The sequence below is a fragment of the Mobula birostris genome, chromosome 5 (genome assembly GCF_030028105.1).
Source record: "Mobula birostris isolate sMobBir1 chromosome 5, sMobBir1.hap1, whole genome shotgun sequence".
Classification (NCBI taxonomy): Eukaryota; Metazoa; Chordata; class Chondrichthyes; order Myliobatiformes; family Myliobatidae; genus Mobula; species Mobula birostris.
In genome coordinates, this window is record NC_092374.1 from 196,554,098 (window position 1) to 196,580,098 (window position 26,001).

A 26,001-nucleotide genomic window follows, 5' to 3' on the forward strand; every position below is an offset into this window, starting at 1 on the left:
TGTGCTCTAATCACTGAACACCATTTCTCCCTCCCCTCCCCACCCCCTGCCTCTCAAAGCCATGAGATCACTTAGAACATTTCTGCAAGAATAACATTTCTGCCTCAAACAAAGGGCTAAAAATACTCAGCAGCCCAAACAGCATTTGTGAGGAGGGAACCTGTTTCATGTCCATTCTGATCACCTTGTTATAGGATGCATGTTGAGGCTTTAGAGAGGATGCAGAGGTCCATAGATCTCTCAAAGCTGTCATGCATGTTGATAGCTTAGAAGGAGCATGATGTGTTGTCCTTCATTAGTCGGAGGATTGATCTCAACAGCCGCTGTTAATGTTGCAGCTCTCTGAAACTCTGGTTAGGCAGCACATGGACTATTGTGCTTAGGTCTGGTTACCTGATTACCGGAAGGACATGGAAGCTTCTGAGAGGGTGCAGACAAGACTTACCAGGAGGCTGTCTGGAAAGGGAGCATTTCTTATGAGGATGGGTTGAGTGAACTATGGCTTTTCTCTTTGGAGAGAAGGATGATGAGAAGTCACTTGATAGAGGTGTACAAGATGATAAGAGGCATAGATAGAGTGGACAGCCAGAGACTGGGCAGTACAGGGACTGTAGGTTTGCCAGGACAAGCCCTACGTCACTTAGCTAAAAAATAGTCGCAGTGCAATCACTCGAGTAGAGTATGCTGTTCTCCCAAGGGGTTAATTCCCATAATGGAGAGGTCTGTGTATGATTTTGTTTGATGTGGGGAGGCTGATGCACAGGCAGCCATGACAAGGTGACAGTCCTCAGAGAAGAAAAGTACACCCATTTCCTCAGACCTTTGAATTCCCTCTCCCCTGCGCTACCCCACCCCACCTCACTCTTCATTATTTCACATAAACACAATCCCTTCAAAGAGAATTGTTTTTACTTTGTTTATGTTAAGGGAATTCCAAATTGTATTTCAATCGCTTGTTATTTCAAGAGGCAAAGTGATTCAAGTTGTTGAAACGGCAGAGATTAGCATTATCAACATTCCCAGTCAAACCTATTTTTGCAACAAATGTTATCAGTTGATAATTCTGCAAGTTAAATTTAAAAATCACAGCAGCAGGACAATTGAAAGCACTCAAGTTTATAGCATCACTTGGTCGCAGATTGAAAACCCCAAACAAGCCAACATTCTTGGAACAGAACAATAAATGTCTATTTAAGCTCATGGCAGCTCTAAATTGGGAGAAGGAGGAGAGGGGTGGGGTGGGGTGGGGTAAGATCAGCCATGATCTTATTGAATGGCGGAGCAGGCTTGACAGGCCAAATGGCTGCCTCCTGCTGCTATTGATTATGTTCTTATGTAATGGCTGGTGTGTCTACTCACTATGGAAGGAGTGTGAATGAATACTGGGAAGGAGCAAATAAGCAGGATAATGGGTGGGGAGAAACAGGATTGGGGGTTGGTGATGGGGAGAAACAAGATGGGAATAACTGAATTGAGATCCTAAACAACCAGAGCAACATGGAGATTGTCACAAACTGACATGGCTGTAACCTGCTGAAATACTGGGCAGTCAGTTAATGACTCCAAGGCAGATTGACGTGAGGGAATCCATCAATAAATCTTCAGTTGTTTTTCTTGTTGACACTGCACTGTTGCAGAAAGCAAATCCTTTTCAAACCCCATCAGCCTTCACCTTGAGACAGGTGTAGAGGGAGCTGGGTTACAGTGAGGGTGTTTGAGCAATGATCTTGCCAGAAAGGTGAGAGGAACAAGTGGGTGAGGAATGAGGTCCACTCTCTTTCTTCAAATGCTAACATCGGTCTATTGGTCACCAGCAGTGCAGATCCCTAAACCTGGATTTGGTCACAGGGAGAACGCCGGCACTGGAAGTGGAGTCCGGCTTGTCAGTGCGAGGCGAGAGAACCTGCAAAAGATTTTCTGTAAACTCCCAGGGGAACAGATGGCGGCTGGGGGATGTTCACAGCCTTGGACCACAAGCCATCATCTGGATATTCTGAAGGGGGAGACGGAGGGGGGCTGAAATCCAAGGCCAACCCCGCTGAAAAATGCCTGGTGTTTCAGTGGCGCAGTGGGTAGAGACGCTGCATCACGGCTCCAGACCCGGGTTTGATCCAGAACTCCAGACAACTGGCAGCTAACCATCCTTCAGGTGTACGCAGTCGCAGGAGAGCGGTTAAAATCCCGGCACGCTCCCTGCTGCACTCAACAGGTCAGAGCATCTTCTCAGTTCCTCATGGCCTCTTCCCACTTCTGTTGTTCCGTCTCGCTTTGCTTCAACTGTGGAAGGAAAGGAGAAAGTCTAATCCAGCTCAGGATGCACAGCACAGATACGTTCATGTGAGGAGGAGGGACTGCAGGAGGCTGATCCCATCTTCCACATTCCATCATTCAAACAGGATCATGGGTGACTTACAATTCAACCCCTTTCTCCTCTGGATCCCTTCATATCTCGGGTGAGTGGAAATATATCAGTTCCAGATTTAAAACTGACATGTTTTGGCAAATTCCCCAAATTCCTGCCACTCCCTGTTGGCAGAATAATTTCCAAATGTGGAAACTCTGCCATTTGAAAGCAGCAATGTGCTGTGTCACTGGTTACACACAATCCCAGTGCAGGGTCGATACAGAAAACATCTCCCTCTGCACTGCTCCATCCTACACTCGCAAGGTAGGTACACAGCACAAAGCTCTCTTCACACACTCCCTGGGTAGGTACACAGAGGAAAGCTCTCTCCACATAGTCTAAGGATAGAGAAACAGTGGAAAGTTCTCTCCACACACTCCCAGAGTAAGTACTGTGTTTGTTACCTACACTGCACAATACTATATTCTGCACTCAGACAGAATAGATTCTGCAGACGCTGGAAACATTGGGCACCACACAATGTACTGGAGGAGCTCAGCAGGTCAGGCAGCAGTCAGCATCTCAGTTCAAGTTCAAGTTTAATTGTCACTCAACCATACACGAATACCCATGAACACAGCCAAATGAAACAGCCTTCCTCTGGGGTCAAGATGCAGAACACAGTACCACAGTCACACACAGCACAAGACACATATCACACATATAGCAGTGAAGCAGTTCATACCCAAATGCAACAGGACCTGGACAATATCCAGGCTTGGGCTGACAAATGGCAAGGAACATTCAAGCCAAGCAAGTGCCGAGCAATGACCATCTCCAATAAGAGAGGCTCTCACCATTGTCACTTGACATTCAGTGGCATCACCATCACTGAATCCCCTACTGGGGGTTATTATAGACAGGAAACTGAACTGTTCTACTTTTTATTAGGTACAGTCAAGAGTACTAGAGAGAAAGTGCTTGGGAAGCTAAATCGACTAAGAATAGATGAGTCTCCCAGACCGGATGAGGTGCACCCATGGGTTCTGAAGGAGGTGGCTTTGGAGATTGTGGAGGCATTGGAAATGATCTTCCAAGAATCATTAGACTCTGGCATGGTTCCGGAGGACTGGAAGGTCGCAAATGTAGTTCTGCTGTTTAAGAAAGGAGGGAGGCAGCAAAAACAAAGTTACAGACCTATTAGTCTGACATCAGTAGTTAGAAAGTTATTGGAGTCGATCCTCAAGGACGATCTTACGAAATACCTCAAGGTGCATGACAAGATAGGTCCAAGCCAGCATGGTTTCATGAAGGGAAGATCCTGCCTCACCAAGCTATTGGAATTTTTTGAGGTAATCTCGAATATGATTGACAAGGAAGAGGCTGTGGATGTTGTGTATTTGGATGTTCAAAAGGCCTTCGATAAGGTGCCGCATATGAGGCTGCTTAATAAGATGAGAGCCCATGGAATTACAGGAAAGATATTGAAATGGGTGGAGCATTGGCTGACAGGCAGAAAGCAAAGGGTGGGGATAAAGGGATCCTATTCTGATTGGTTGCCGGTTACTAGTGGTGTTCCGCAGGGGTCAGTGTTGGGGCCGCTTCTTTTTACAATGTATATCGATGATTTAGATTATGGATTAAATGGTTTTGTGGCTAAGTTTGCGGATGACACCAGGATAGGTGGAGGAGTAGGAAGTGTTGAAGAAACGGAAAGGTTGCAGAGAAACTTGGTCAGTTTAGGAGAGTGGGCAAAGAAATGGCACATGAGATACAATGTTGAGAAATGTATGGTTGTACATTTTGGAAAAAGAAATAATCGGGCAAATTATTATTCAGATGGGGAGAAAATTCAAAAATCGGAAGTGCAAAGGGACTTGGGGGTCCTCGTGCAGGATACCCTAAAGGTTAACCACCAGGTTGGATCGGCAGTAAGGAAAGCGAATGCTATGTTGGCATTCATTTCAGGAGGAATAGTGTATAAGAGTAAGGAAGTGTTGATGAGGCTCTATGGGGCACTGGTGAGACCTCATCTGGAATACTGTGTGCAATTTTGGGCCCCCTATCTTAGAAGGGATGTTCTGATGTTGGAGAGAGTTCAGAGAAGATTTACGAGGATGCTTCCTGGAATGCAGGGGCTAACATAGGAGGAACGTCTGTCGGCTCTTGGACTGTATTCATTAGAGTATAGAAGAATGAGAGGGGATCTCATAGACACATTTTGAATGTTGAAAGGGTTGGACAGTAAATGTGGAAAGTCTGTTTCCCTTGGTGGGTGAGTCCATGACAAGAGGCCACAGTCTTAAAATTAGAAGGTACCCATTTAAAGCAGAGATGAGGAGAATTTTTTTTAGCCAGAGGGTCTTGGACCTATGGAATTCGTTGCCACATACAGCTGTGGAGGCCCGATCATTGAGGGTGTTTAAGGAGGATAGGTATCTAGTTGGTCAGGGTATCAAGAGATATGGGAAAAAGCCGGAAATTGGAACTAGATGGGAGAATAGTTTAGCTCATGGTGGAGTGGCAGAGCAGACTTGATGGGCCGAATGTCCTACTTCTGCTCCTTTGTCTTGTGATCTTGTGATATAAACACTGTCAAAGGCTAGGAATCCTGTGGCGTGTAACTCACCTCCTGCCTCCCCAAAACCTGTCATCATCTACAAGGCTCAGGTCAGGAGTGTAATGGAATACTCATCGTTTGCCTGGATGAGTGCAGCTCCATCAACACTCAGGAAGCTTGATACAATTCAATACAAGGCAGCCCACTTGACTGGTACCCCTTCCACAAGCATCCAATCCCTCCACCATCGACGAACAGTTGAGGCAGTGTGTACTATCTACAAGATGCACTGCAACATCACATCAAAGTTCCTAAGGCAGCACCTTCCAGACCCATGACCACTTCCATCGAGAAGGATGATAACAGCAGGTACTTGGGAACACCACTACTTGGAAATCCCCTCCAAGTCACTCCCCATCCTGACCTGGGAACATATCACCGTTCCTTCCTTGTCATTGGTCTAAAATCATGGAATTCCTTCTCTAACAGCACAGTGGGTGTACCTGCACCTCAGAAACTGCAGCGGTTCAAGAAGGCAGCTCATCACCACCTTCTCAAGGGCAACTAGGGACGGGCAATAAATGCTGGTTTATCTGGCATTCTCATTCTAAGCAGTTCACAGACATACACACGCCCGCAGTCCAGCTTGTCCTTCCAATGATCGAATACTGAATGGCAGCACCGATGGGAAGGGCCAATCCCTAATCCAGTATGGAAGCCGTGCTACACTGCCTGTGGCATTTCCCTTCCTGGACTGCTTCAATACGTAAACCCACGGCTTGCACCCTAAACCTCTCTACAACCGAGCCCCCACAGTTCCCCCACCATCTGGTTCACCATTAAACAAGTGAAATGTACTTGCAGTATTTTACATCACCAATGACCAACAGGGTATTCCGATAACAAGAGAAACATCCATGACAATCACTGTTAGAATGTCACAAGCAACAACAACAGTAACAAAACAAGACAACAACAGCAAAAGAAAACCCTTTTCTACCCAGCTACCCACCCACTCACAAAGACAGGAGTCTTAAACCCAGGCAGGTTGCCTCCGGGCCTATAGTCCTTGGCCTTGAGTCTTGGCATCTCTCCAACTTCAGACTTTGGCCTAGGTCTGGTTGACCACGACCTTTAATTTGCTTGTGACAGGCCAACACTCCCATTCCAGAACTGCTTCCAGTTCCAGTAACTCCTTTCTCATGGGAAACAGGTTCTACATGTTTCTGTTGACCTGGCCTCCCTTAATTGTGTAAACTTCAATCACTTCTCCTTCACTGAGAGAAAATACACCCAGGCTGCACACTCCCTCCTCAAAGCTGTAATGTTCCCGCCCTCCATTCATCTCCTGTGTGCTGCCATATTCTCCCTCCGACACAAGATCAGAGCTATATGTACCCTGTGGTTTAACCTGAGTTGGAAACAGTTCCAATGAGGCTTCGATGTTTCTCTTTCCTTGCCTCAGAAGACATGTGATCCAACCACACAAGGTGCAGGAGTTATTTCTCTAGGACAGGGTTTCCCAACCTGGTGTCCACTGACCCCTCGGTTAATGGTCGGGGTCCATGGTATTAAAAAACGTTGGTAACCCCTGCTCTAGCACTGTGTGAATGTACACAAGTGGTAAAGGAATTCAGCAGATCAGGCGGTATCGATGGAAAGGAATAAAGAGTCGATGAATCTGGCTGAGACCCTTCATCAGGACTGGTCTCGGCCTGAAACATCGACTTTATATTCCTTTCCATAGATGCTGCCTGATCTGCTGAGTTCCTCCAGCATTTTGTGTGTGTTACTCTGGATTTCTGCCATCTGCAGAATCTCTAGTGTTTACACATGGAACAAGATATCTTCTAATACAATCTTCTAAAAGTACATCCTTTTTATATATTTGCTGTGATTTAGCCCACTAAATCTCCTTGCCAAAGCGGTGGTGGGGGTCTGTGGGAGGAGGTTATTCAGCTGCCATCCAGAGCCACGACAGTCCTGGCAAAAGTGTTTCCTTGATGGGGATGGCATGGTAACGTAGCAGTTAGTGTTATGTTATTACAGAGCCCATGTTCAGCAATTGGCGTTCAATTCCCACCGTTGTCCATGAGGAGTTTATACATTGTCCCAGTGGTCGTGTGGGTTTCATCTGGGTGCTCCCGTTTCCTTCCACCTTCCCAAAACGTACTGCCTACATGAATGTGAGCAAAATGGAAGGGTATGGACATTGTGTAGGCAGAAAAGATTAACTTAGCTGGTAAATTGATTACTAATTTAATTGTTTTGGCACAACATTGTGGGCCGAAGGGCCTGTTCCTGTGCTGTACTGTTCCCTGATCTACATTTCGTGTCAGTGAGTTGTGGCCATGCAATGCTGGCACTGGAAACGCAGAGACACTTGTGCACGTATTCCAACCATGTTGGTCGTAGACACAAAACAACGCATTTCACTCTAGGTTACAATGTACCTGTGACAGATAAAGCTAATCTTTAATCTGGTGTTGGTGGGGAGGGAGTTCCAGGAGTTGGATCCAGTTTCAATGGAATAGCGATGCATCTCCAGTCGGGGAAAAGGAGACCCTGCACTCACTGCCGGTACTTCCTGGTGTTACAGTCACGGGTCAGAGTAGCCAAGGTGAACGCGGAATTTTGTAGATGTTACAACCTGATGCTGGAGCGAGTGAGTGTTTGGAGTGGCGGACGAGAGGCTGCTTCTCCTGTTGGATTAGGGTCTAATTGACATTCTGATATTTATTTAGAGATAGCGCACAGTAACAGGTCCTTCTGGTCTAACGAGCCCTCGTCACCCAATCGACCAACTGACCCGTACATCTCTGGAATGTGCGAGGAAACCGGAGCATCCGGAGGAAACCCGTACAGTCACAGGGGCAACGTACAAACCCAGGTCACGGGCGCTGTAATAGTGTTACGCTAACCAGTACATTACCACGCTCCACTAAATGTCCTGCAGTCATTTTTTGTAGTTTAACCTTTTTTTAATGCTTGCTTATGTTTCTCTAATCACCTGTTTGTCTGTAAGTATTCAGTGGATTTTCAGTAATTCACAGTGTGGTCGGTTCAGTATTTTATTGTAGTTCCTTTGTCTGGAAGCTGGTGTCATGACAGCACAAGTAAAGCACAGCCTATCTGGCTGTTGTCTCATTGACTGTCATTATGCAAAGAATTCCCTTATCTATCTAGTTCACACTAGTTTTCAGTGTAAAGTTCCACTACGAGGCAAGTTCTTTGTTCTTTTCTTTGCTCTCTTTTCCATACTTACAGCAGAGTGAGTTGTTTACACTTAGTTAGTTACCTGCTGTTGTGTTTTACTCTCAGAACATAGAACAGTACAGCACATTACAGGCCTTTCAGCCCAAGATGTTGTGCTGACCTTTTATACCACAAGGCATAGGAACAGAATTCGACCATTCAGTCCATCGAGTCTGCTCTGCTGTTCCATCATGGCCGATTTGTTATCCCTCTCAACCCAATTCTCCTGCATTGTCCCCATAACCTTTGACACCCTGACCAGGAAACAATCAACTCCACTCTGAATACACCCAATGACTTGGCCTCCATAGCCTTCGGTGGCAATGAATTCCACAGATTAATCACCCTCTAGCCAAAGAAATTCCTTCTCATCTCTGTTCTAACTGGATGTCCCTTTATTCTGAGGCTGTGCCCTCTGGTTCTAGACTCACCCACTATAGGAAACATCCGCTCCAGATCCACTCTATCTGGGCCTTTTCAATATTGGATAGGTTTCAATGAGATCCCCCCTCATTCTTCTGAATTCCAATGAGTACAAGCCCAGAGCCATGAAACTCTCCTCATACGTTTACCCTTCCATTCCCAAAATCATTCTCGTGAACCTCCTCTGTATCCTCTCCAATGCCAGATAAGAGACCCAAAGCAGCTCACAGTACTCTCAGTGTGGTCTGACCTTATTAAGCCTTAGCATCATATCCTTGTTCTTATGTTCTAGTCCTCTCTAACTCAATTATTGCATAACCAAATATTGCATTTGTCTTCCTTAACACTGACTCAACCTGTAAGTTAATCTTTCGAGAATCCTGCACAAGGATTCCCAAAACCATTTGTACCTCTGATTTTGGAATCTTCTCCCCATTAAGAAAATAGTCTATGCCTTTATTTCCTCAATCAAAGAGTATGGCCATACAGTTCTATCTGCCACTTCTTTGCCTATTCTCTCAATCAGTCCAAATCCTTCTGTATACTCCCTGTTTCCTCAACATTACCTGCCCCTTCTCCGATCTTTGTATCATCTGCAAACCCAACCACAAAGCTATCAATTCCATCACTCAAATCATTGACATACACTGTGAAAAGAAGTGGTCCCAACATCGACTCCTGCGGAACATCCTTTGTCACCGGCAGGCAACCAGAACGAGCCCCCTTGCTTGTATCTTTCCTTTACTACCACGGGCTCTTATCCTGTTAAGCAGTCTCATGTGTGGCACCTTGTGATAGGCATACTGAAAATCCAAGTAATTCCCTTTACTCCACTGTACTTCTGATACATCTGACTTTATCTTCACCTTCTCAAACTGCAGGGTGAATTCTATCATATTATGATCACTTCCTCCCAAGGGTTCCTTTACCTTAACCTCCCCAATCAAATCTGGTTCATGACACAACACCCAATCCAGAACTGCCTTTCTCCTCCTACTCTCAACCGCAAGCTGTTCTAAAAACCCATCTCATAGGCATTCTCCACTTTCAGTTCTTGGCATCCAGCACCAACATGATTTTTCCAGTCTACCTGCATATTGAAATCTCACATGATGATTGTAACATTGTCCTGTTTTTATGTGCCTTTTCTATCTCTCATTTCAATTTATGTCCCATATCTTGGCTACTGTATATAATTTCCATCAGGGTCTTAATACCCTAGCAGTTTCTTAACTCTAGCCACAACGATTCTACATCTTTTCAATCTTATATCATCTTTCTCAAGATTTGATTTCATTTTTTTTAGCAACAGAGCCACTTATACCCCCCTGTTCCCTTGCCTGCCCTTTCGATACAATTTTTAACCTACTTTAAGATCGATCTAACCGTTAAGTCTCAACTCATCCACCTTGGCTGCAAAGTGCAAAGCTCCATGCTTACATAACCTATCCTCACAAGACTTGCTCTCTAATCCAAGCAGCATTCTGAAAAATCTCCTCTGCACCCTCTCCAAATCTTCCACATCCTTTTTAAAATGAGGCAACCAAAAATGAGCACCATATTCCACGGGTGGTCTAACCAGGGTTTTATAGAGCTGCTATATTACCTTGGGCCTCTTGAACTCAATCCACCAACTAACAAAGGCCAATGCAACAAACTTATTTTAACCACCCAATCAACCTAATTCTTTGTTATGAATATCTAATAAAATGGATGTAATCATAAGATTTGTGACATTCATTCCTGACTTCCAAAAAACCTGCACAATATCATCCCCAGATCCAACTCTGGTAATGACAAGGCGAGAAGCTTTTCCTTTGTGCTGATGGACAGTCCTTGCCCACCAGCACTAGCAGCATCTTGCAGGAGGACAGTGTCTGGACGGAGGAGGTGAGCAGGCACATCGGGTTGGCTGTACTTTTGTCCAAGTATTTCAAGTGACCTGTGTGCAACTGGTAGAGAGACTGTGAGCCGGAGAATTCTCAGATAAGTCATGGTACAGGGACGACTCCATCACTGCACCACAGTCTGGGACGTCAGTCTCCTGCACCTCCTGTCCAGTGGTAGCTGTGAGGAGATAGCATGGCCCAGCTGGTAGGAGATCCTTGATGTCAAAGGGAGGGAGGCTCATTCAGACAAGCATGGGGTACAGGTAGGGCAGAGAGCAGGAAACAGTTTCCCCATCTAAAACCAGACTGTATACTTCTCCAAACTTCTCCTCAATGTTACAATCAAACCCGCATCCACCACTTCCACTGGCAGCTCGTTCCACACTCTCACCACCCTCTGAGTGAAGGAGTTCCCCTCAGGTCCCCCAACTTGTATTGATCTATTATTGGTTTTGGTGTATTATTGCCACAAGTACCGAGAGACAGCGAAAAGCTAGTCTTGCAGAGTGTTCATACAGATCAGATCATTACACAGTGCATTGAGGTAGATCAAGGTAAAACAATAACAATGCAGAATAAAGTCTAACAGCTACACAGAAAGTGCAGTGCAGGTCAACAATAAAGTGCAAGACGAAGGGTCTCAGCCCGAAATGTTGACTGTTCATTTCCACGGATGCTGTCTGACCTGCTGAGTTCCTCCAGTGTGTTGTGCGTGTTGCTGATAACCCACTTGGCTGTGAAACCCCAGGGATCCACACAAGCGAGGGGATCAAGTTTCACCGTCCAACATTTCCTCTCAAGGACAACATCTCCCCCAGCGCTGACTTTCCTCTGTGCTACACCGGACAGCCGTCAGCTGGGATCCGGGTGAACATCCACACTAACCAGGGGAGAGTGAACCACCACTCAGCTCTGGAAAGCGTGCGAAGTGCAGCCAGGGAAATTCAAGTGAACAGTGCGGGGCAGCGGTGTGGAAATGCAGACTCACAGTCAGCTCTGGTCTTGGTGAGGTTGTAGTCGGCTCGCAGGGACCGGACGGTGTGGATAATGGACTAACTCCACGTTGTGGTTGAGTTTCTCGTCCATCCAGTTGTACTGCGGGAAGAGAGGAAGAGGAGGAAAACTGAGGCACGGCAGAATGAGTTACATTCACAGACATTGAAAACAGTCCAAGAGCCATTCTCGTATTTGCCTCTATCACCACCTCCGGCAGCTCAATGAAGCGCCAGTAGCGTTATACTGTTTACTTTTTTAACTTGCGATGCAAATACACCTTATAATTCATCAATTTATTTGAGGTAATATTACTTTATATGTTGTCTGTGAGTTATACATACTATGTTGTGCACCCTGGTCAGAGGAATGTTGTTTCATTTGGATGTATACGTGTACAATTGGAATGACAAAACACTTAAACTTGAACTTACACTTGCCCTCCCTCATCCTAAATCCGCCTCTCTGTTCGTGTGACAAAAATAAACCTCTTCTCATTACGACCATCAGGAAGGAGGCACAGAACTCTGAAGACGCACATTCAACATGTTAGGAACAGTTTCTTCCCCTCTGTCTTTCTGCTCCTGTATCTTATGGTCATATCAGATTTCAGAACCAACAATGTACACATGAACCATATCTCACTTTTGAGCAAGAAGCACAAAATGCTAGAGAACTCAGTAAGTCAAGCAGCATCCATGGAGGGAAAAGATCCTGATGAAGGGTCTCAGCTGAAACATCGACTCTTTATTCATCTCAATGGATGCTGACTGACCTGCTGAGTTCCTCCAACATTTTTATATGTTTCTTTTTGTAACTTATGTAAGGGTTTCTTCTTTTATGTTACTACTAAGGTGAATAAAATGGCTTCTCTGTACTGTTAACTGCTGAGACAGTGGTTCTCTATTGCAGCATGATTGGGTTATAATTAGTGATAACGGGACTTGTATTCATTTGCTAACCAATTGGGATAGATGTTATTCTTTCTGTCTGTGTGAAAGCTGTTAGTTTGTGCGGGCCTGGGGGAGAAGGCGCGAGGAGGATGAAGAGAGAAGAGGTGGCTTGAGGAGACGGTTGCCGGATCCGCTGGGATTGGGCTCGGGGCGGGAGCCCAGGGGTCGATGACGAGCAAAGGAGGATCAGCGGAAGGGAATCTGTGAGCTCCAACGTTTGTGCACTGGACATGTTGATGAGATTATTGGCACCTTTTATTTGTTTTCCTTTTCTTTTGTTTCTCTACTAACCCCATACTTAAATATAAAATCTTAGTCGTTTAACCGCACACTGTGGACTGAATGCTATTTCAGGGTACTGATGTTACACAGGGGACACAACATGCAGCATCCATCCAAACAAGAGAGCTAAAGTTTGGTCGAGGAGGGGACACCGCCCCCGAGATCATTGCACTAGATGCAACGAGCCTTACACTTATAGTAATTTTTATGTCTAGCTTTGTATTGCTGCCACAAAACAACACATTTCACGACAGACATCAGTGGTAATAAACCTGATTCTGATTACCGGCTACTTGTGAGTTCTATGGTGAGCAAATATACACACAGATGCACACAAACCTCATCACACTGGGGATACGAGGTCACGGTGATACTCGTCAGGTCCTGAAGAAGTCACCTGGGCAAACTTTGGTACAGCTCCTCGGTGATGAAAAGCATGAAGGAGATCAGAAGGTGGAGAGCCAGAACATGCAGCTAAAAATGGAGTCTTGACCGAATTTGGGAGCTGCCGTATGCAGCTGGGGCCTTGATGTGGAATCAAGTGCATCTGGAGCTGGGTCCCGTAGTACTCCGGATCCCAGACTGAAGGATGCAGCTGGAACCTGGACCCAGAATAGAGTGTGCATCTGTTGTTAGGGCCTGGTCTGAAGTGTGCAGCCAGAGCCCAGATCCCAGCCTGCAGTGTGCAGCTGGGACGAGGGCCAGGAGTGTAGAATAGACACAGACCCGGACTGGAGCATACAGCTGGAGCTGCGGCCTACAACATCCTCTCCACATCCACTTTATCGAGGCCTTTCAACTTTCAATAGTTTTCAATGAGGTCACTCCTCATTCTTTTGAATTCCAGTGAATTGAGGCCCAGAGCCACCAAGTCCCTTTGCACCTCAGATTTTTGAGTTTTCTTTCCATTTTGAAAATAGTCTTGCCTTTTATTTCTTCTACCAGAGTGCATGACCACACAGTTTCCTGCACTCTATTCCAAATGCCACTTCTTTGCCCATTCTCCAAACATGGCTAAGTCCTTCTGTAGTGCCTCTACTCCCTCAAAATTACCTGCCCCTCCACCTATCATCCACAAAAACTTTGCAATAAAGCCACTTATTTCATCATCCAAGTCACTGACAGACAAGGTAAAAAAAAAGCGCTCCCAACACAGATCACTAGTCATCGGCAGTCAACTAGAAAACTCTCCCTTTATTCCCACTCTTTGCCTCCTTCCAATCAGTCCCTGCTTTACCCATGCTAGTATCTTTCCTGTAATATACTGGGCTCTGAACTTGTTAAGCAGCTTCAGGTGTGGCACCTTCTCAATTTGTTTTTATCACTGTCCGTTACACTGCTGGTGTTTAGAGCAGCAATGAAGGTTGCCCATGATATTAGGATTTTTTATTGCTATTTCTGTAACAATTGTTTTTGGACTCGTCAGGGTCTTCAGCCCTGAGCTTACCTTGAACTTGGAGGTCGAGTGGACCATTCATAGTCCAGCCTAAACTTGTAAAAGGCCTTCTGAAAATAGAAGTACCCAACATCCAAATATTCTCCTTTGTTTATCTTGTTTTTTATTTCTTCAAAGAATTCCATCAGATTTGTCAGGCAAGACTTTCCTTTGAGGAAACCATGCTGACTACAGTCTATTGTATCATGTGACTCCAAATACCCCGAAACCACATCCTGAACAGCTGATTCAATCTACCCAACCACCGAGGTCAGACCGACTGGCCTATAATTGTCTTTCTTCTGCCTCTCCCCCTTCATGAAGAGTGAACTGACATTGGTAATTTTACATTGTTTTGGAACCATTCCAGATTCTAGTGGTTCTTGAAGGATCATTACTAATGCCTCTACAAACTCTTCAGCCACCTCTTTCAGAACCGTGGTGTGTACACCATCTGGTCCAGGTGACTTATCTAACTTCTAACCTTTCAGTTTCCCCAAGAACCTTCTCACTAGTAATGGCAACTTCACACACTTCTGCCCACTGACACTCTCGAACTTCAAGCATACAGGCTGTGTCTTCCACTGTGAAGAATTCGGCTTTTTCCTTACGCTGATCAACAGAAAAAGACTGTCATGTCAGAATGAAAACCAACCTCTCCAAAGTGAACTAAAAATTAATTACAAATATAAAACACAAATTATAAAATAAAAATTAATTACAAATATAAAACGCAAAGTAATTGATTATATAAGTATTTACTCCCTTTAATATGACACATCAAATCAACACTAGTGCAGTCAATGTATCTTAGAGGTCACAAAATTAGTTAAATGGAGCTGACCCGTGCACAGTCAAGGTGGTTCAATTGATTGTAGTAAAAAATACACCTGTATCTGGAAGGACCAACTCTGGTAATTCAGTGTCCGAACAAAAACTACATCATGAAGAGAAAAGAACACTCTAAGCAACTCCATGAAAAGATTATTGAAAAAACACAAGTCAGGAGATGGATACAAGAACTTTTCCAAGCCACTGAACATCATTTGGAGTACAGTTAAGTCTATCATTAAGAAATGGAAGGAATATGGCACAGCTGTAAATCTGCCAAGAGCAGGTAGTCCTCAGAAACTGAGTGACCGTGCAGAAGGGGACGAGTGAGAGAGGTTGCCAAGGGACCTATGACGACTCTGGAGGAGTTACAAGCTTCAGTGACTGAGATGGGAGAAACAGTACATACACCTGCTGCACAGATTCTTCACCAGTCACAGCTTTATGGGAGAGTGGCAAAGAGAAAGCCACTGCTGAAAAATACTCACATGAAATCTTGGGTCGAGTTTGCCAGAAGGCATGTGGAAGACTCTGAAGTCAGCTGGGAGAAGTTTCTATGGTTTGATGAAATCAAAATTCATCAGACTATTTGCTGTTTGGCATAAGCTAAATACCACACTTCATCACAAACGCACCATCCCCACCATGAAACATTGTGATGGCTGCATCATGCTGTTGGGATTCTTCATTGCAGCAGGCCCTGGAAGACTTATGGAGGGAGAAAGTAAAATGAATGCAGCAGATTACTGAGAAATATTGGAGGAAATCCTGATGTAGTCTGCAAGAGAACTGCAACTTGGGAGAAGACTTGCTTGCCAGAAAGCAATGACCCAAGCATAAAGCCAAACTTACACAGGAATGGCTTTAAAACAACAATGTTAATGTCCTAGAGTGGACGTCAGAGCCCAGACCTCAATCCAATTGAAAAGCAATGGCTCAGTGTGAAAAGGGCTGTTCACTCATGAACCCTGAGCAATCTGACAGAGATTAAGCAGTTTTGGAAAGAAGAACGGGGAAAAATTACAGTGTCCAGATATGCAAAGTTGATAGAGACCTATCCACGCAGACTCAAGGCTGTAACTGCTGCCAAAAGTGCATCTTCTCAACACTGACTTGAAGGGGGGAGGGGGAGGGTGAATACTTATGCAATCAATTATTTTGTGTTTAATATTTGTAATTAATTTAGATCACTCTGTGGAGATCTGTTTTCACTTTGACACGAAATAGTCTTTTTCAGTTGACCAGTGTCAAAAAAAAGCCGAGTTAAATCTACTGTGATTCAATGTTGAAAAGCAATAAAACATGAAAACTTCTGGGGGTGGGGAGGTGAATACTTTTTTGGCTCTAGAATTCCCATTAGGGCCTTTTTATCCTTGCAGTTCCTTCGCTCTATCCAGAATAATTCAATACCTTCTGACCATATACCACCTCTTTCTATTGATTTGATTTTATTGCTTACCAGAGAGCAATGTCACCCCCTCCGCCTTCCTGCCTGTCCTTTTGATACAATGTGTATCCTTGGGCATTGAGCTCCCAGCTATAATCTTCTTTCAGCCAAAATTCAGTGATGCCTATATCATACATGCCAATCTATAACTGTGCTACCCATTCATCTGCCTTATTTCATATACTGCACATTCAAATATATCACATCCTGTACTGTATCCACTCTTTTTGATTTTACCTGCCTTTCACATTGCAACTCGTCCTGTTGACAACAATTTTGCCTTATCGTCTGCCTCTTCTTGCTTGGAGTCTCACTACAGATAACCTCTGTTTGTAAATTAGCAACCTCATCCTCGGCACCATCATTCATCTACCAAATTAGATTACCTGCCTGCCTTATCATCTTATTCTTACCCCCACTGGCACGTGGCACAGGCAGCAATCCAGAAATGACAATCCTGGAGGACCTGTTTTCAGCTTTCTACCTAGCTCCTTAAAATCTCTCTTGAGGATCTCCTCAGCTTATCTTTCCCTGTCATTATTACCAATATTTATCAGGACTTCTGACCGCTCACCCTTACTCTTGAGAGTGACATGGACCAGATCTGAGACATCTCTGATCCTAGCACCTGGAAAGCAACATATCATCTGGGTGTCTCTATCACACCCACAGAATCTCATCATTGTTCCTCCAACGATGGAATCTCCTCTCAATACTGCAGTCCTCTTCACCTCTCTGGTCTTGTAGGGCCGCCTACCTATCTGTACCTCCTATCTATCACCTCCTCATTCTCCCATATGTTGAAGGTCATTGAGCTGTAGCTCCATTTCCTTAATACAGGTCCAGAATCTCTTACAATCCAAAATTCTGAAATCCGAAAAGCTCTGAAAACTGATGTTTTTTTTCGTGGAGTGTGGATCGTGTCGTAACAAGGCTTGTTCGGCGCGTCAACAGCTGACGTCACTCAGGTGTGACGTGGCAGCACTAGCAGAGGCCGCCAGACATCAGTTGTGACTCAGCGCTCGTACTGGTTACACGTGCATTTGCTGTTCGCTGATATTTTGTGTTCACTGTTGACATTGTGTTTAATTTCACTGTGAAAACATCAAAAAGAGCTGCAGATACCCCTATGGGTAACAATGAGAAAAAGAGAAGGAAGCATCTATCATTATCAATAAAGCAGAAAGTGGAGTTATTGCAGAAGCTTGATGGTGGTGTGTCTGTGCAGCGTCTTACTGAAGAATATGGTGTCGGAACTACCACTGTATATGATTTATAGAAACAGAAAGACAAGTTACTGAAGTTTTATAGTGGCAGTGATGACCATAAACTAATGAAAAATAGGAAAACACTGCATAAGTTTTTAAAATACCGTCTTGTCGTAGTGCTTCTTCATAATTTGAGAATCCTGTTGCTGGCCCATCAGGTACCTGAACAGTATTTAGCTTAGTTTGAACTTGTATATGTCCTAGAGTATTTACCTTCTACATTTAATCCAGTAAGCCAATACGAGCATGGATCGGGAAAACCTGGAAATTCTCTCTCCACCACTCGTTGTGTGAGCATGTACAGACTTTTTTTCTTGTCATTATTCTTTAAACAATACAGTGTAACAACTATTTACATAGTATTTACATTGTATTAGGTATTATAAGTAATCTAGAGATGATTTAAAATATACAGGAGGATGTGCATAGGTCCAGAGCTCCCCCGGGTCCTAAAGTCCACCCGCACTGAGACAGGTTAATTATCAATATAAGGATAAATTTTCTGAAATCCGAAAAATTCTGAATTCCGAAATGCAACTGGCCCCGTGGATTTCGGATAAGGGATTGTGGACCTGTATGATCTATCAGGAGAGAAACTTACCAAATACTTAACCTCACCCATGCCTGATGAGCCAAAGCCACTCTAAACACTGGCACACTCAAAAGAATGGCTGCTCACCACACCACACTCACAAAGACACACACAGCTAGGCTGTGGTACAGAAACATTACCCACTGCCTCCTCCTCATGTTTCCCAACCTTGCCTCTAACTTTCCGAAACTTGATCCTCCTTCGGACTCATCCCTACGCTGCAATTAATATGCAGCCTCACTTATACCCTCTCTGCTACAACCCCAGATTCTGTTTCTTCCTCCTGCATTCCCGCAAAGACCACTCACCCCCATTCCTCTCTCACCCCTCCTCCATGCACTCGTCAACCACACGAAACCTCATTCTTGTTAACAGTCTCCAACACTTTTCCAACCACAGAGGTTAGGCTAACTGACCTATAATTACCTTTATTTTGTCTTCCTCCCTTCTGAAAGAGTGGAGAGACATTTGCAGTCTTCCAGTCTTCCGGGACCATGCCAGAATCAAATGATCATGAAATAAATGATCATGACCATTATATCTTCAGCAACCTCACGTGGGACTCTGGAATGTAGTCCATCTGGCCCAGGTAGCTTCTCCACCTTTGAGTTTGCCTTGCACTTTCTCCGTTGTAATAGCAATGGCGCTCATTCCGGCTCCCTGATGTTCACAGGGCTCTGGCACCCTGGTAGTGTCTTCCACAGTGAAGACTAATGTAAAGTACTCATTGAGTTCATCTGTCATTTCTTTGTCCCCCATTAGTCCCTCACCAGCATCATTTTGCAGTGGTCCAATAACAACTCTCACCTCCCTTTTACTCTTTATATAACTGAAGAAACTTTTGGTACCCTACTTTATGTTATCAACTTCTCTAAACTCATATTTCATCTTTTCTGTTATGGCTTATCTCTTGTTGAATTTGAAAAGATTCAATCCTGTGCCTTGTGAACTATTCCCAGAAACTTCAGCTACCTCTGCTCTACTATCATCCCCGACAGTATCCTCCTCCAATCCACCTGGGCAAGCTCCTCTCATCTCCTCTCATGCCTCTGTAATTCCCTTTATTCCATTGTGATAGTGATACATGTGAGTTATGGTTCTCCCTCCCAAATTGCAGTATGAATTCAATCATATTGTGATCACTGCCTCCTGAGGGTTCCTTGACGTTAAGCTCCCGAATAAGATCTGGGTTATTACACAACACCTGATCTAAGATAGCCTTTCCCCAAGTAGGCTCAAGCACAAGCTGCTCTAAAAGAAGCCGAGAGGTAATGTTGCAGCTATATAGGACCCTGGTCAGACCACACTTGGAGTACTGTGCTCAGTTCTGGTTGCCTCACTACAGGAAGGATGTGGAAGCCATAGAAAGGGTGCAGAGGAGATTTACAAGAATGTTGCCTGGATTGGGGAGCATGCCTTCTGAAAACAGGTTGAGTGAACTTGGTCTTTTCTCCTTGGAGTGACGGAGGATGAGAGGTGACCTGACAGAGGTGTATAAGATGACGAGAGGCATTGATTATGTGGATAGTCAGAGGCTTTTTATAGAACATAGAATAGTACAGCACAGTACAGGCCCTTCGGCCCACAATGTTGTGCCGATCCTCAAACTCTGCCTCCCATATAAGCCCCCACCTTAAATTCCTCCATATACCTGTCTAGTAGTCTCTTAAACTTCACTAGTGTATCTGCCTCCACCACTGACTCAGGCAGTGCATTCCACGCACCAACCACTCTCTGAGTAAAAAACCTTCCTCTAATATCCCCATTGAACTTCCCACCCCTTACCTTAAAGCCATGTCCTCTTGTATTGAGCAGTGGTGCCCTGGGGAAGAGGAGCTGGCTATCCACTCTATCTATTCCTCTTATTATCTTGTACACCTCTATCATGTCTCCTCTCATCCTCCTTCTCTCCAAAGAGTAAAGCCCTAGCTCCCTTAATCTCTGATCATAATGCATACTTTCTAAACCAGGCAGCATCCTGATAAATCTCCTCTGTACCCTTTCCAATGCTTCCACATCCTTCCTATAGTGAGGTGACCAGAACTGGACACAGTACTCCAAGTGTGGCCTAGCCAGAGTTTTATAGAGCTGCATCATTACATCGCGACTCTTAAACTCTATCCCTCGACTTATGAAAGCTAACACACCATAAGCTTTCTTAACTACCCTATCTACCTGTGAGGCAACTTTCAGGGATCTGTGGACATGTACCCCCAGGTCCCTCTGCTCCTCCACACTACCAAGTATCCTGCCATTTACTTTGTACTCTGCCTTGGAGTTTGTCCTTCTAAAGTGTATCGCCTCACACTTCTCTGGGTTGAACTCCACCTGCCACTTCTCAGCCCACTTCTGCATCCTATCAATGTCTTTCTGCAATCTTTGACAATCCTCTACACTATCCACAACACCACCAACCTTTGTGTTGTCTGCAAACTTGCCATCCCACCCTTGTACCCCCACATCCAGGGCGTTAATAAAAATCACGAAAAGTAGAGGTCCCAGAACAGATCCTTGTGGGACACCACTAGTCACAATCCTCCAATCTGAATGTACTCCCTCCACCACCACCCTCTGCCTTCTGCAGGCAAGCCAATTCTGAATCCACCTGGCCAAACTTCCCTGGATCCCATGCCTTCTGACTTTCTGAATAAGCCTACCGTGTGGAACCTTGTCAAATGCCTTACTAAAATCCATGTAGATCACATCCACTGCACTACCCTCATCTATATGCCTGGTCACCTCCTCAAAGAACTCTATCAGGCTTGTTAGACACGATCTGCCCTTCACAAATTCATGCTGACTGTCCCTGATCAGACCATGATTCTCTAAATGCCTATAGATCTTATCTCTAAGAATCTTTTCCAACAGCTTTCCCACCACAGACGTAAGGCTCACTGGTCTATAATTACCCGGACTATCCCTACTACCTTTTTTGAACAAGAGGACAACACTCCCCTCCCTCCAATCCTCCGGTACCATTCCCGTGGACAACGAGGACATAAAGATCCTAGCCAGAGGCTCAGCAATCTCTTCTCTCACCTCGTGGAGCAGCCTGGGGAATATTCCGTCAGGCCCCGGGGACTTATCTGTCCTAATGTATTTTAACAACTCCAACACCTCCTCTCCCTTAATATCAACTTGCTCCAGAACATCAACCTCACTCATATTGTCCTCACCATCATCAAGTTCCCTCTCACTGGTGAATACCGAAGAGAAGTATTCATTGAGGACCTCGCTCATTTCCACAGCCTCCAGGCACATCTTCCCACCTTTATCTCTAATCAGTCCAACCTTCACTCCTGTCATCCTTTTTTTCTTCACATAATTGAAGAATGTCTTGGAGTTTTCCTTTACCCTACCCGCCAAGGCCTTCTCATGCCCCATTCTTGCTCTTCTCAGCCCTTTCTTAAGTTCCTGTCTTGCTTCCCTATATTCCTCAATAGACCCATCTGATCCTTGCTTCCTACACCTCATGTATGCTGCCTTCTTCCACCTGACTAGATTTTCCACCTCACTTGTCACCCATGGTTCCTTCACCCTACCATTCTTTATCTTCCTCACCGGGACAAATTTATCCCTAACATCCTGCAAGGGATCTCTAAACATCGACCACATGTCCATAGTACATTTCCCTGCAAAAACATCATCCCAATTCACACCCGCAAGTTCTAGCCTTATAGCTTCATAATTTGCCTTTCCCCAATTAAAAATGTTCCTGTGCTCTCTGATTCTATCCTTTTCCATGATAATGCTAAAGGCCAGGGAGCGGTGGTCACTGTCCCCCAGATGCTCACCCACTGAGAGATCTGTGACCTGACCCGGTTCATTACCTAATACTAGATCTAGTATGGCATTCCCCCTGGTCGGCCTGTCCACATACTGTGACAGGAATCTGTCCTGGACACATTTAACAAACTCTGCCCCATCTAAACCCTTGGAACTAATCAGGTGCCAATCAATATTAGGGAAGTTAAAGTCACCCATGATAACAACCCTGTTATTTTTGCACCTTTCCAAAATCTGCCTCCCAATCTGCTCCTCTGTATCTCTGCTGCTACCAGGGGGCCCATAGAATACCCCCAATAGAGTAACTGCTCTCTTCCTGTTCCTGACTTCCACCCATATTGACTCAAAAGAGGATCCTGCTACATTACCCACCCTTTCTGTAGCTGTAATAGTATCCCTGACCAGTAATGCCACCCCTCCTCCCCTTTTCTGCCCCCTCTATCCCTTTTAAAGCACTGAAATCCAGGAATATTGAGAATCCATTCCTGCCCTGGTGCCAGCCAAGTCTCTGTAATGGCCACTACATCATAATTCCATGCATGTATCCAAGCTCTCAGTTCATCACCTTTGTTCCTGCTGCTTCTTGCATTGAGGTACACACATTTCCACCCTTCTACCTTACTGTCTTTACACCATTTATTCTGCTTCTCTTTCCTCAAAGCCTCTCTGTATGTTAGATCTGGCTTTACTCCATGCACTTCTTTCACTGCTCTATCGCTCTGGGTCCCATCCCCCTTGCAAATTAGTTTAAACCCTCCCGAACCATGCTAGCAAACCTACCCATGCTTTTTCCCAGGACTGAAATTGCTGCCACAAGAGGGCACAGGTTTAAGGTACTTGGGAGTAGGTACAGAGGAGATGTCTGGGGTAAGTTTTTTACGTAGAGAGCGGTGAGTGCGTGGAATGGGCTGCCGGCAACGGTGGTGGAGGTGGATACAATAGGGTCTTTTAGGAGACATGGAGCTTAGAAAAATAGAGGGCTATGGATAAGCCTAGTAATTTCTAAGGTAGGGACATGTTCGACACAACTCTGTGGGCCGAAGGACCTATATTGTGCTGTAGGTTTTCTATGTTTCTATGTAAAAAGCCATCTCGTAAGCATTCAACAAATTCCCTCTATTCAGATCTGACAACAACTTAATTTTCCTAATCTCCTTGCATATTGAATTCCCCCTTTACAATTGGTAATTACAATTTCCCTTGTTACATTGCTTTTCCAGCTTCCTTTGCAATCTTAACCCCACATCTTGGCTACTATTTGGAGGCCTATGTATATTCACACAATGTTGTTTTTACTCTTGTAGTTTCTTAACACCACCCACAAAGATTCAATGTTCTCTGACGCTATGTCACCACTTTCTGAAGATGTAATTCCATCTCTTACCAATAGAGCCACACCACTGCCTGTGCCTTCCTGCCTCTCCTTTCAAAAGAAAGAATACGCTGTGATGTTAAGCTCCCAAGTATGGCCTTCTTTCAGTCACAGCAGGACTCAGTGATGCCCACAATGTCACACCGACAGTCTCTAGTTACGCCACTAGTTTGTCCACCATATTCCGAGTGCTACATGCATTTTAATACAGCACCATCAGTCCTGCTTTCTTTGCCACTTTGAATTTTGCCTCTGTGGTACAATTTAACTCTTTGCTCTGTCTGCATTTGTATCCAATCATTCGCTTGTCCTTTCTTACACTAATGTTACACCCAGCATCCACTTGTAAACCTGCTGGCACATCCTCAACTCTATCATACTGGTTCACATCCCTGTTGGAATGGGAATATTGAATACAAATTGGAATATTAAAATTGCAATAAGAGACAATTTCAACATCCTTAATATTGACTTGATAGTCATCGTGCTGAGGGATTTGTCAGGGCATGATATGTAAAATGTGTTCCTGAATGTTTTGTCAAGATATATGTGGACAGCTTGACTGGAGCACACTTGGCACCTTATCGTAAGTGTGACTGGGAAAGTGGTTAACATGTCAGTGGGAAAGTACTTTGCCCCAGTGAGCATTTTTCAATCAGTTTTAAAATAATTATGGAAAAGTGGACCAGTGCTGAATCTGCATCTACAGTACCTGGAAAGCCAAGTAGTCTCAGACATTCTGTCTCTGCCTCTGATACACACACACACACACACACACACACACACACACACACACACACACACAGTCACACACACAGTCACCACATCATGCGAGCTCAGGCATTTACCTTTATCTCAGTCTTGTCTTCACTTACACCCAGACTCACCTGATCCTCCCTCAACCTTGGTCCGGGTGCCATGGTGGCACAGTGGTTGGCATAACACTTTACACTGTCAGCGACCCAGGTTCAATTCCTGCTGCTGCCTGTAATGAGTTTGTAGGTTCTCCCCACGACTGTGTCAGTTTCCTCTGAGTGACCACAAGACCAGAAAGATATGGGAGCAGAATTAGTCCATTTGACCCACTGAGTCTGCTTCGGCATTTCATCATGGCTGATCCATTTTCCACCCATCTCCTGCCTTCTCCCCGATAAGACCTCAGGTCTCCTCACTCAGTCCAAAGACCTGGATGAGGAAGTGGAGGGAAAGGTTAGTAAGTTTACTGATGACACAAAGGTTGGAGGTATTGTGGATAGTGTGGAGGGCTGTCAGAGGTTTCAGTGGGACATTGATAGGATGCAAAACTGGGCTGAGAAGTGGCAGATGGAGTTCAACCCAGATAAGTGTGAAGTGGTTAATTTTGGTAGGTCAAATATGATGGCAGTATATAGTATTAAAGGTAAGACTCTTGGCAGTGTGGAGGATCAGAGGGATCTTGGGGTCCGAGTCTATAGGACACTCAAAGCAGTTGCGCAGGTTGTCTCTGTGGTTAAGAAGGCGTACGGTGTATTGGCCTTCATCAATCGTGGAATTGAATTTAGGAGCCGAGAGGTAATGTTGCAGCAATATAGGACCCTGGTCAGACCCCACTTGGAGTACTGTACTCAATTCTGGTCGCCTCACTACAGGAAGGATGTGGAAGCCATAGAAAGGGTGCAGAGGAGATTTACAAGGATGTTGCCTGGATTGGGGAGCATGCCTTATGAGAACAGGTTGAGTGAACTCAGGCTTTTCTCCTTGAAGCGATGAAGGATGAGAGGTGACCTGATAGAGGTGAATAAGATGATGAGAGGCATTGATCATGTGCAAAGTCAGAGGCTTTTCCCAGGGCTGAAATGGTTGCCACAAGAGGACACAAGTTTAAGGTGCTGGGAGCAGGTACAGAGGAGATGTTAGGGGTAAGTTTTTTATGCAGAGAGTGGTGAGTGCGTGGAATGGGCTGCCGACAACGGTGGTGGAGGCAGATATGACAGGGACTTTTAAGAGACTTTTAGATAGGTACATGGAGCTTAGAAAAATAGAGGGCTATAGGTAAGCCTAGTCATTTCTAAGGTAGGGACACAGTCGGCACAACTTTGTGGGTCGAAGGGCCTGTATTGTGCTGCAGGTTTTCTATGTTTCTGAAAACATACTAGTTGGCAAGTTGATAGGTCACTGTAAATTGTTCCATGATTTGACAAGAGGATAGCTGGACAGCATGGTGCGAAGAACCGGAAGGGCCTATTCTGCGTTAATAAATAAATTAAATACAAATCAATCTCGTCCTCTCCTCCAGGAATTCCCCTGTCCCTTACCCTCTGTGCACCCTTTCTCAGAACTCATGCCTCCAACACTTGCCCACTGCTCCTTTTGCTGCACTCTGTTCACTACGTGGTAGTTTCCTGTGACCACTGCATTGGGCTCCCCTTCCCACCCAAGTGTGTCACACAATCCTTGCTCAGGTGACACGTGTCCCCAATGATCATGTGAGTGAGGCTGAGTGACAGATGGACCAAACGATGCACTGGAACGAGAAGGGAAAGAGGAAGATGAGGAATGCGGTATTCCTAGGGGATTCCATAATGAGGGGAA

The 26,001-nt window shown here is 44.9% G+C and overlaps 1 long non-coding RNA gene across 1 annotated transcript; it reads right to left on the bottom strand.

Annotated features, from left to right (window-relative positions):
- Window positions 1–993: 993 nt before the first annotated feature.
- LOC140197427 (uncharacterized) lies at window positions 994–24,565 on the bottom strand. The gene is made up of 3 exons (XR_011885954.1): window positions 24,318–24,565; window positions 11,460–11,566; window positions 994–2,277 (listed from the first exon to the last, which is right to left on the bottom strand). It is a non-coding gene; the product is annotated as an uncharacterized lncRNA (long non-coding RNA).
- Between the last annotated feature and the right edge of the window lie 1,436 nt (window positions 24,566–26,001).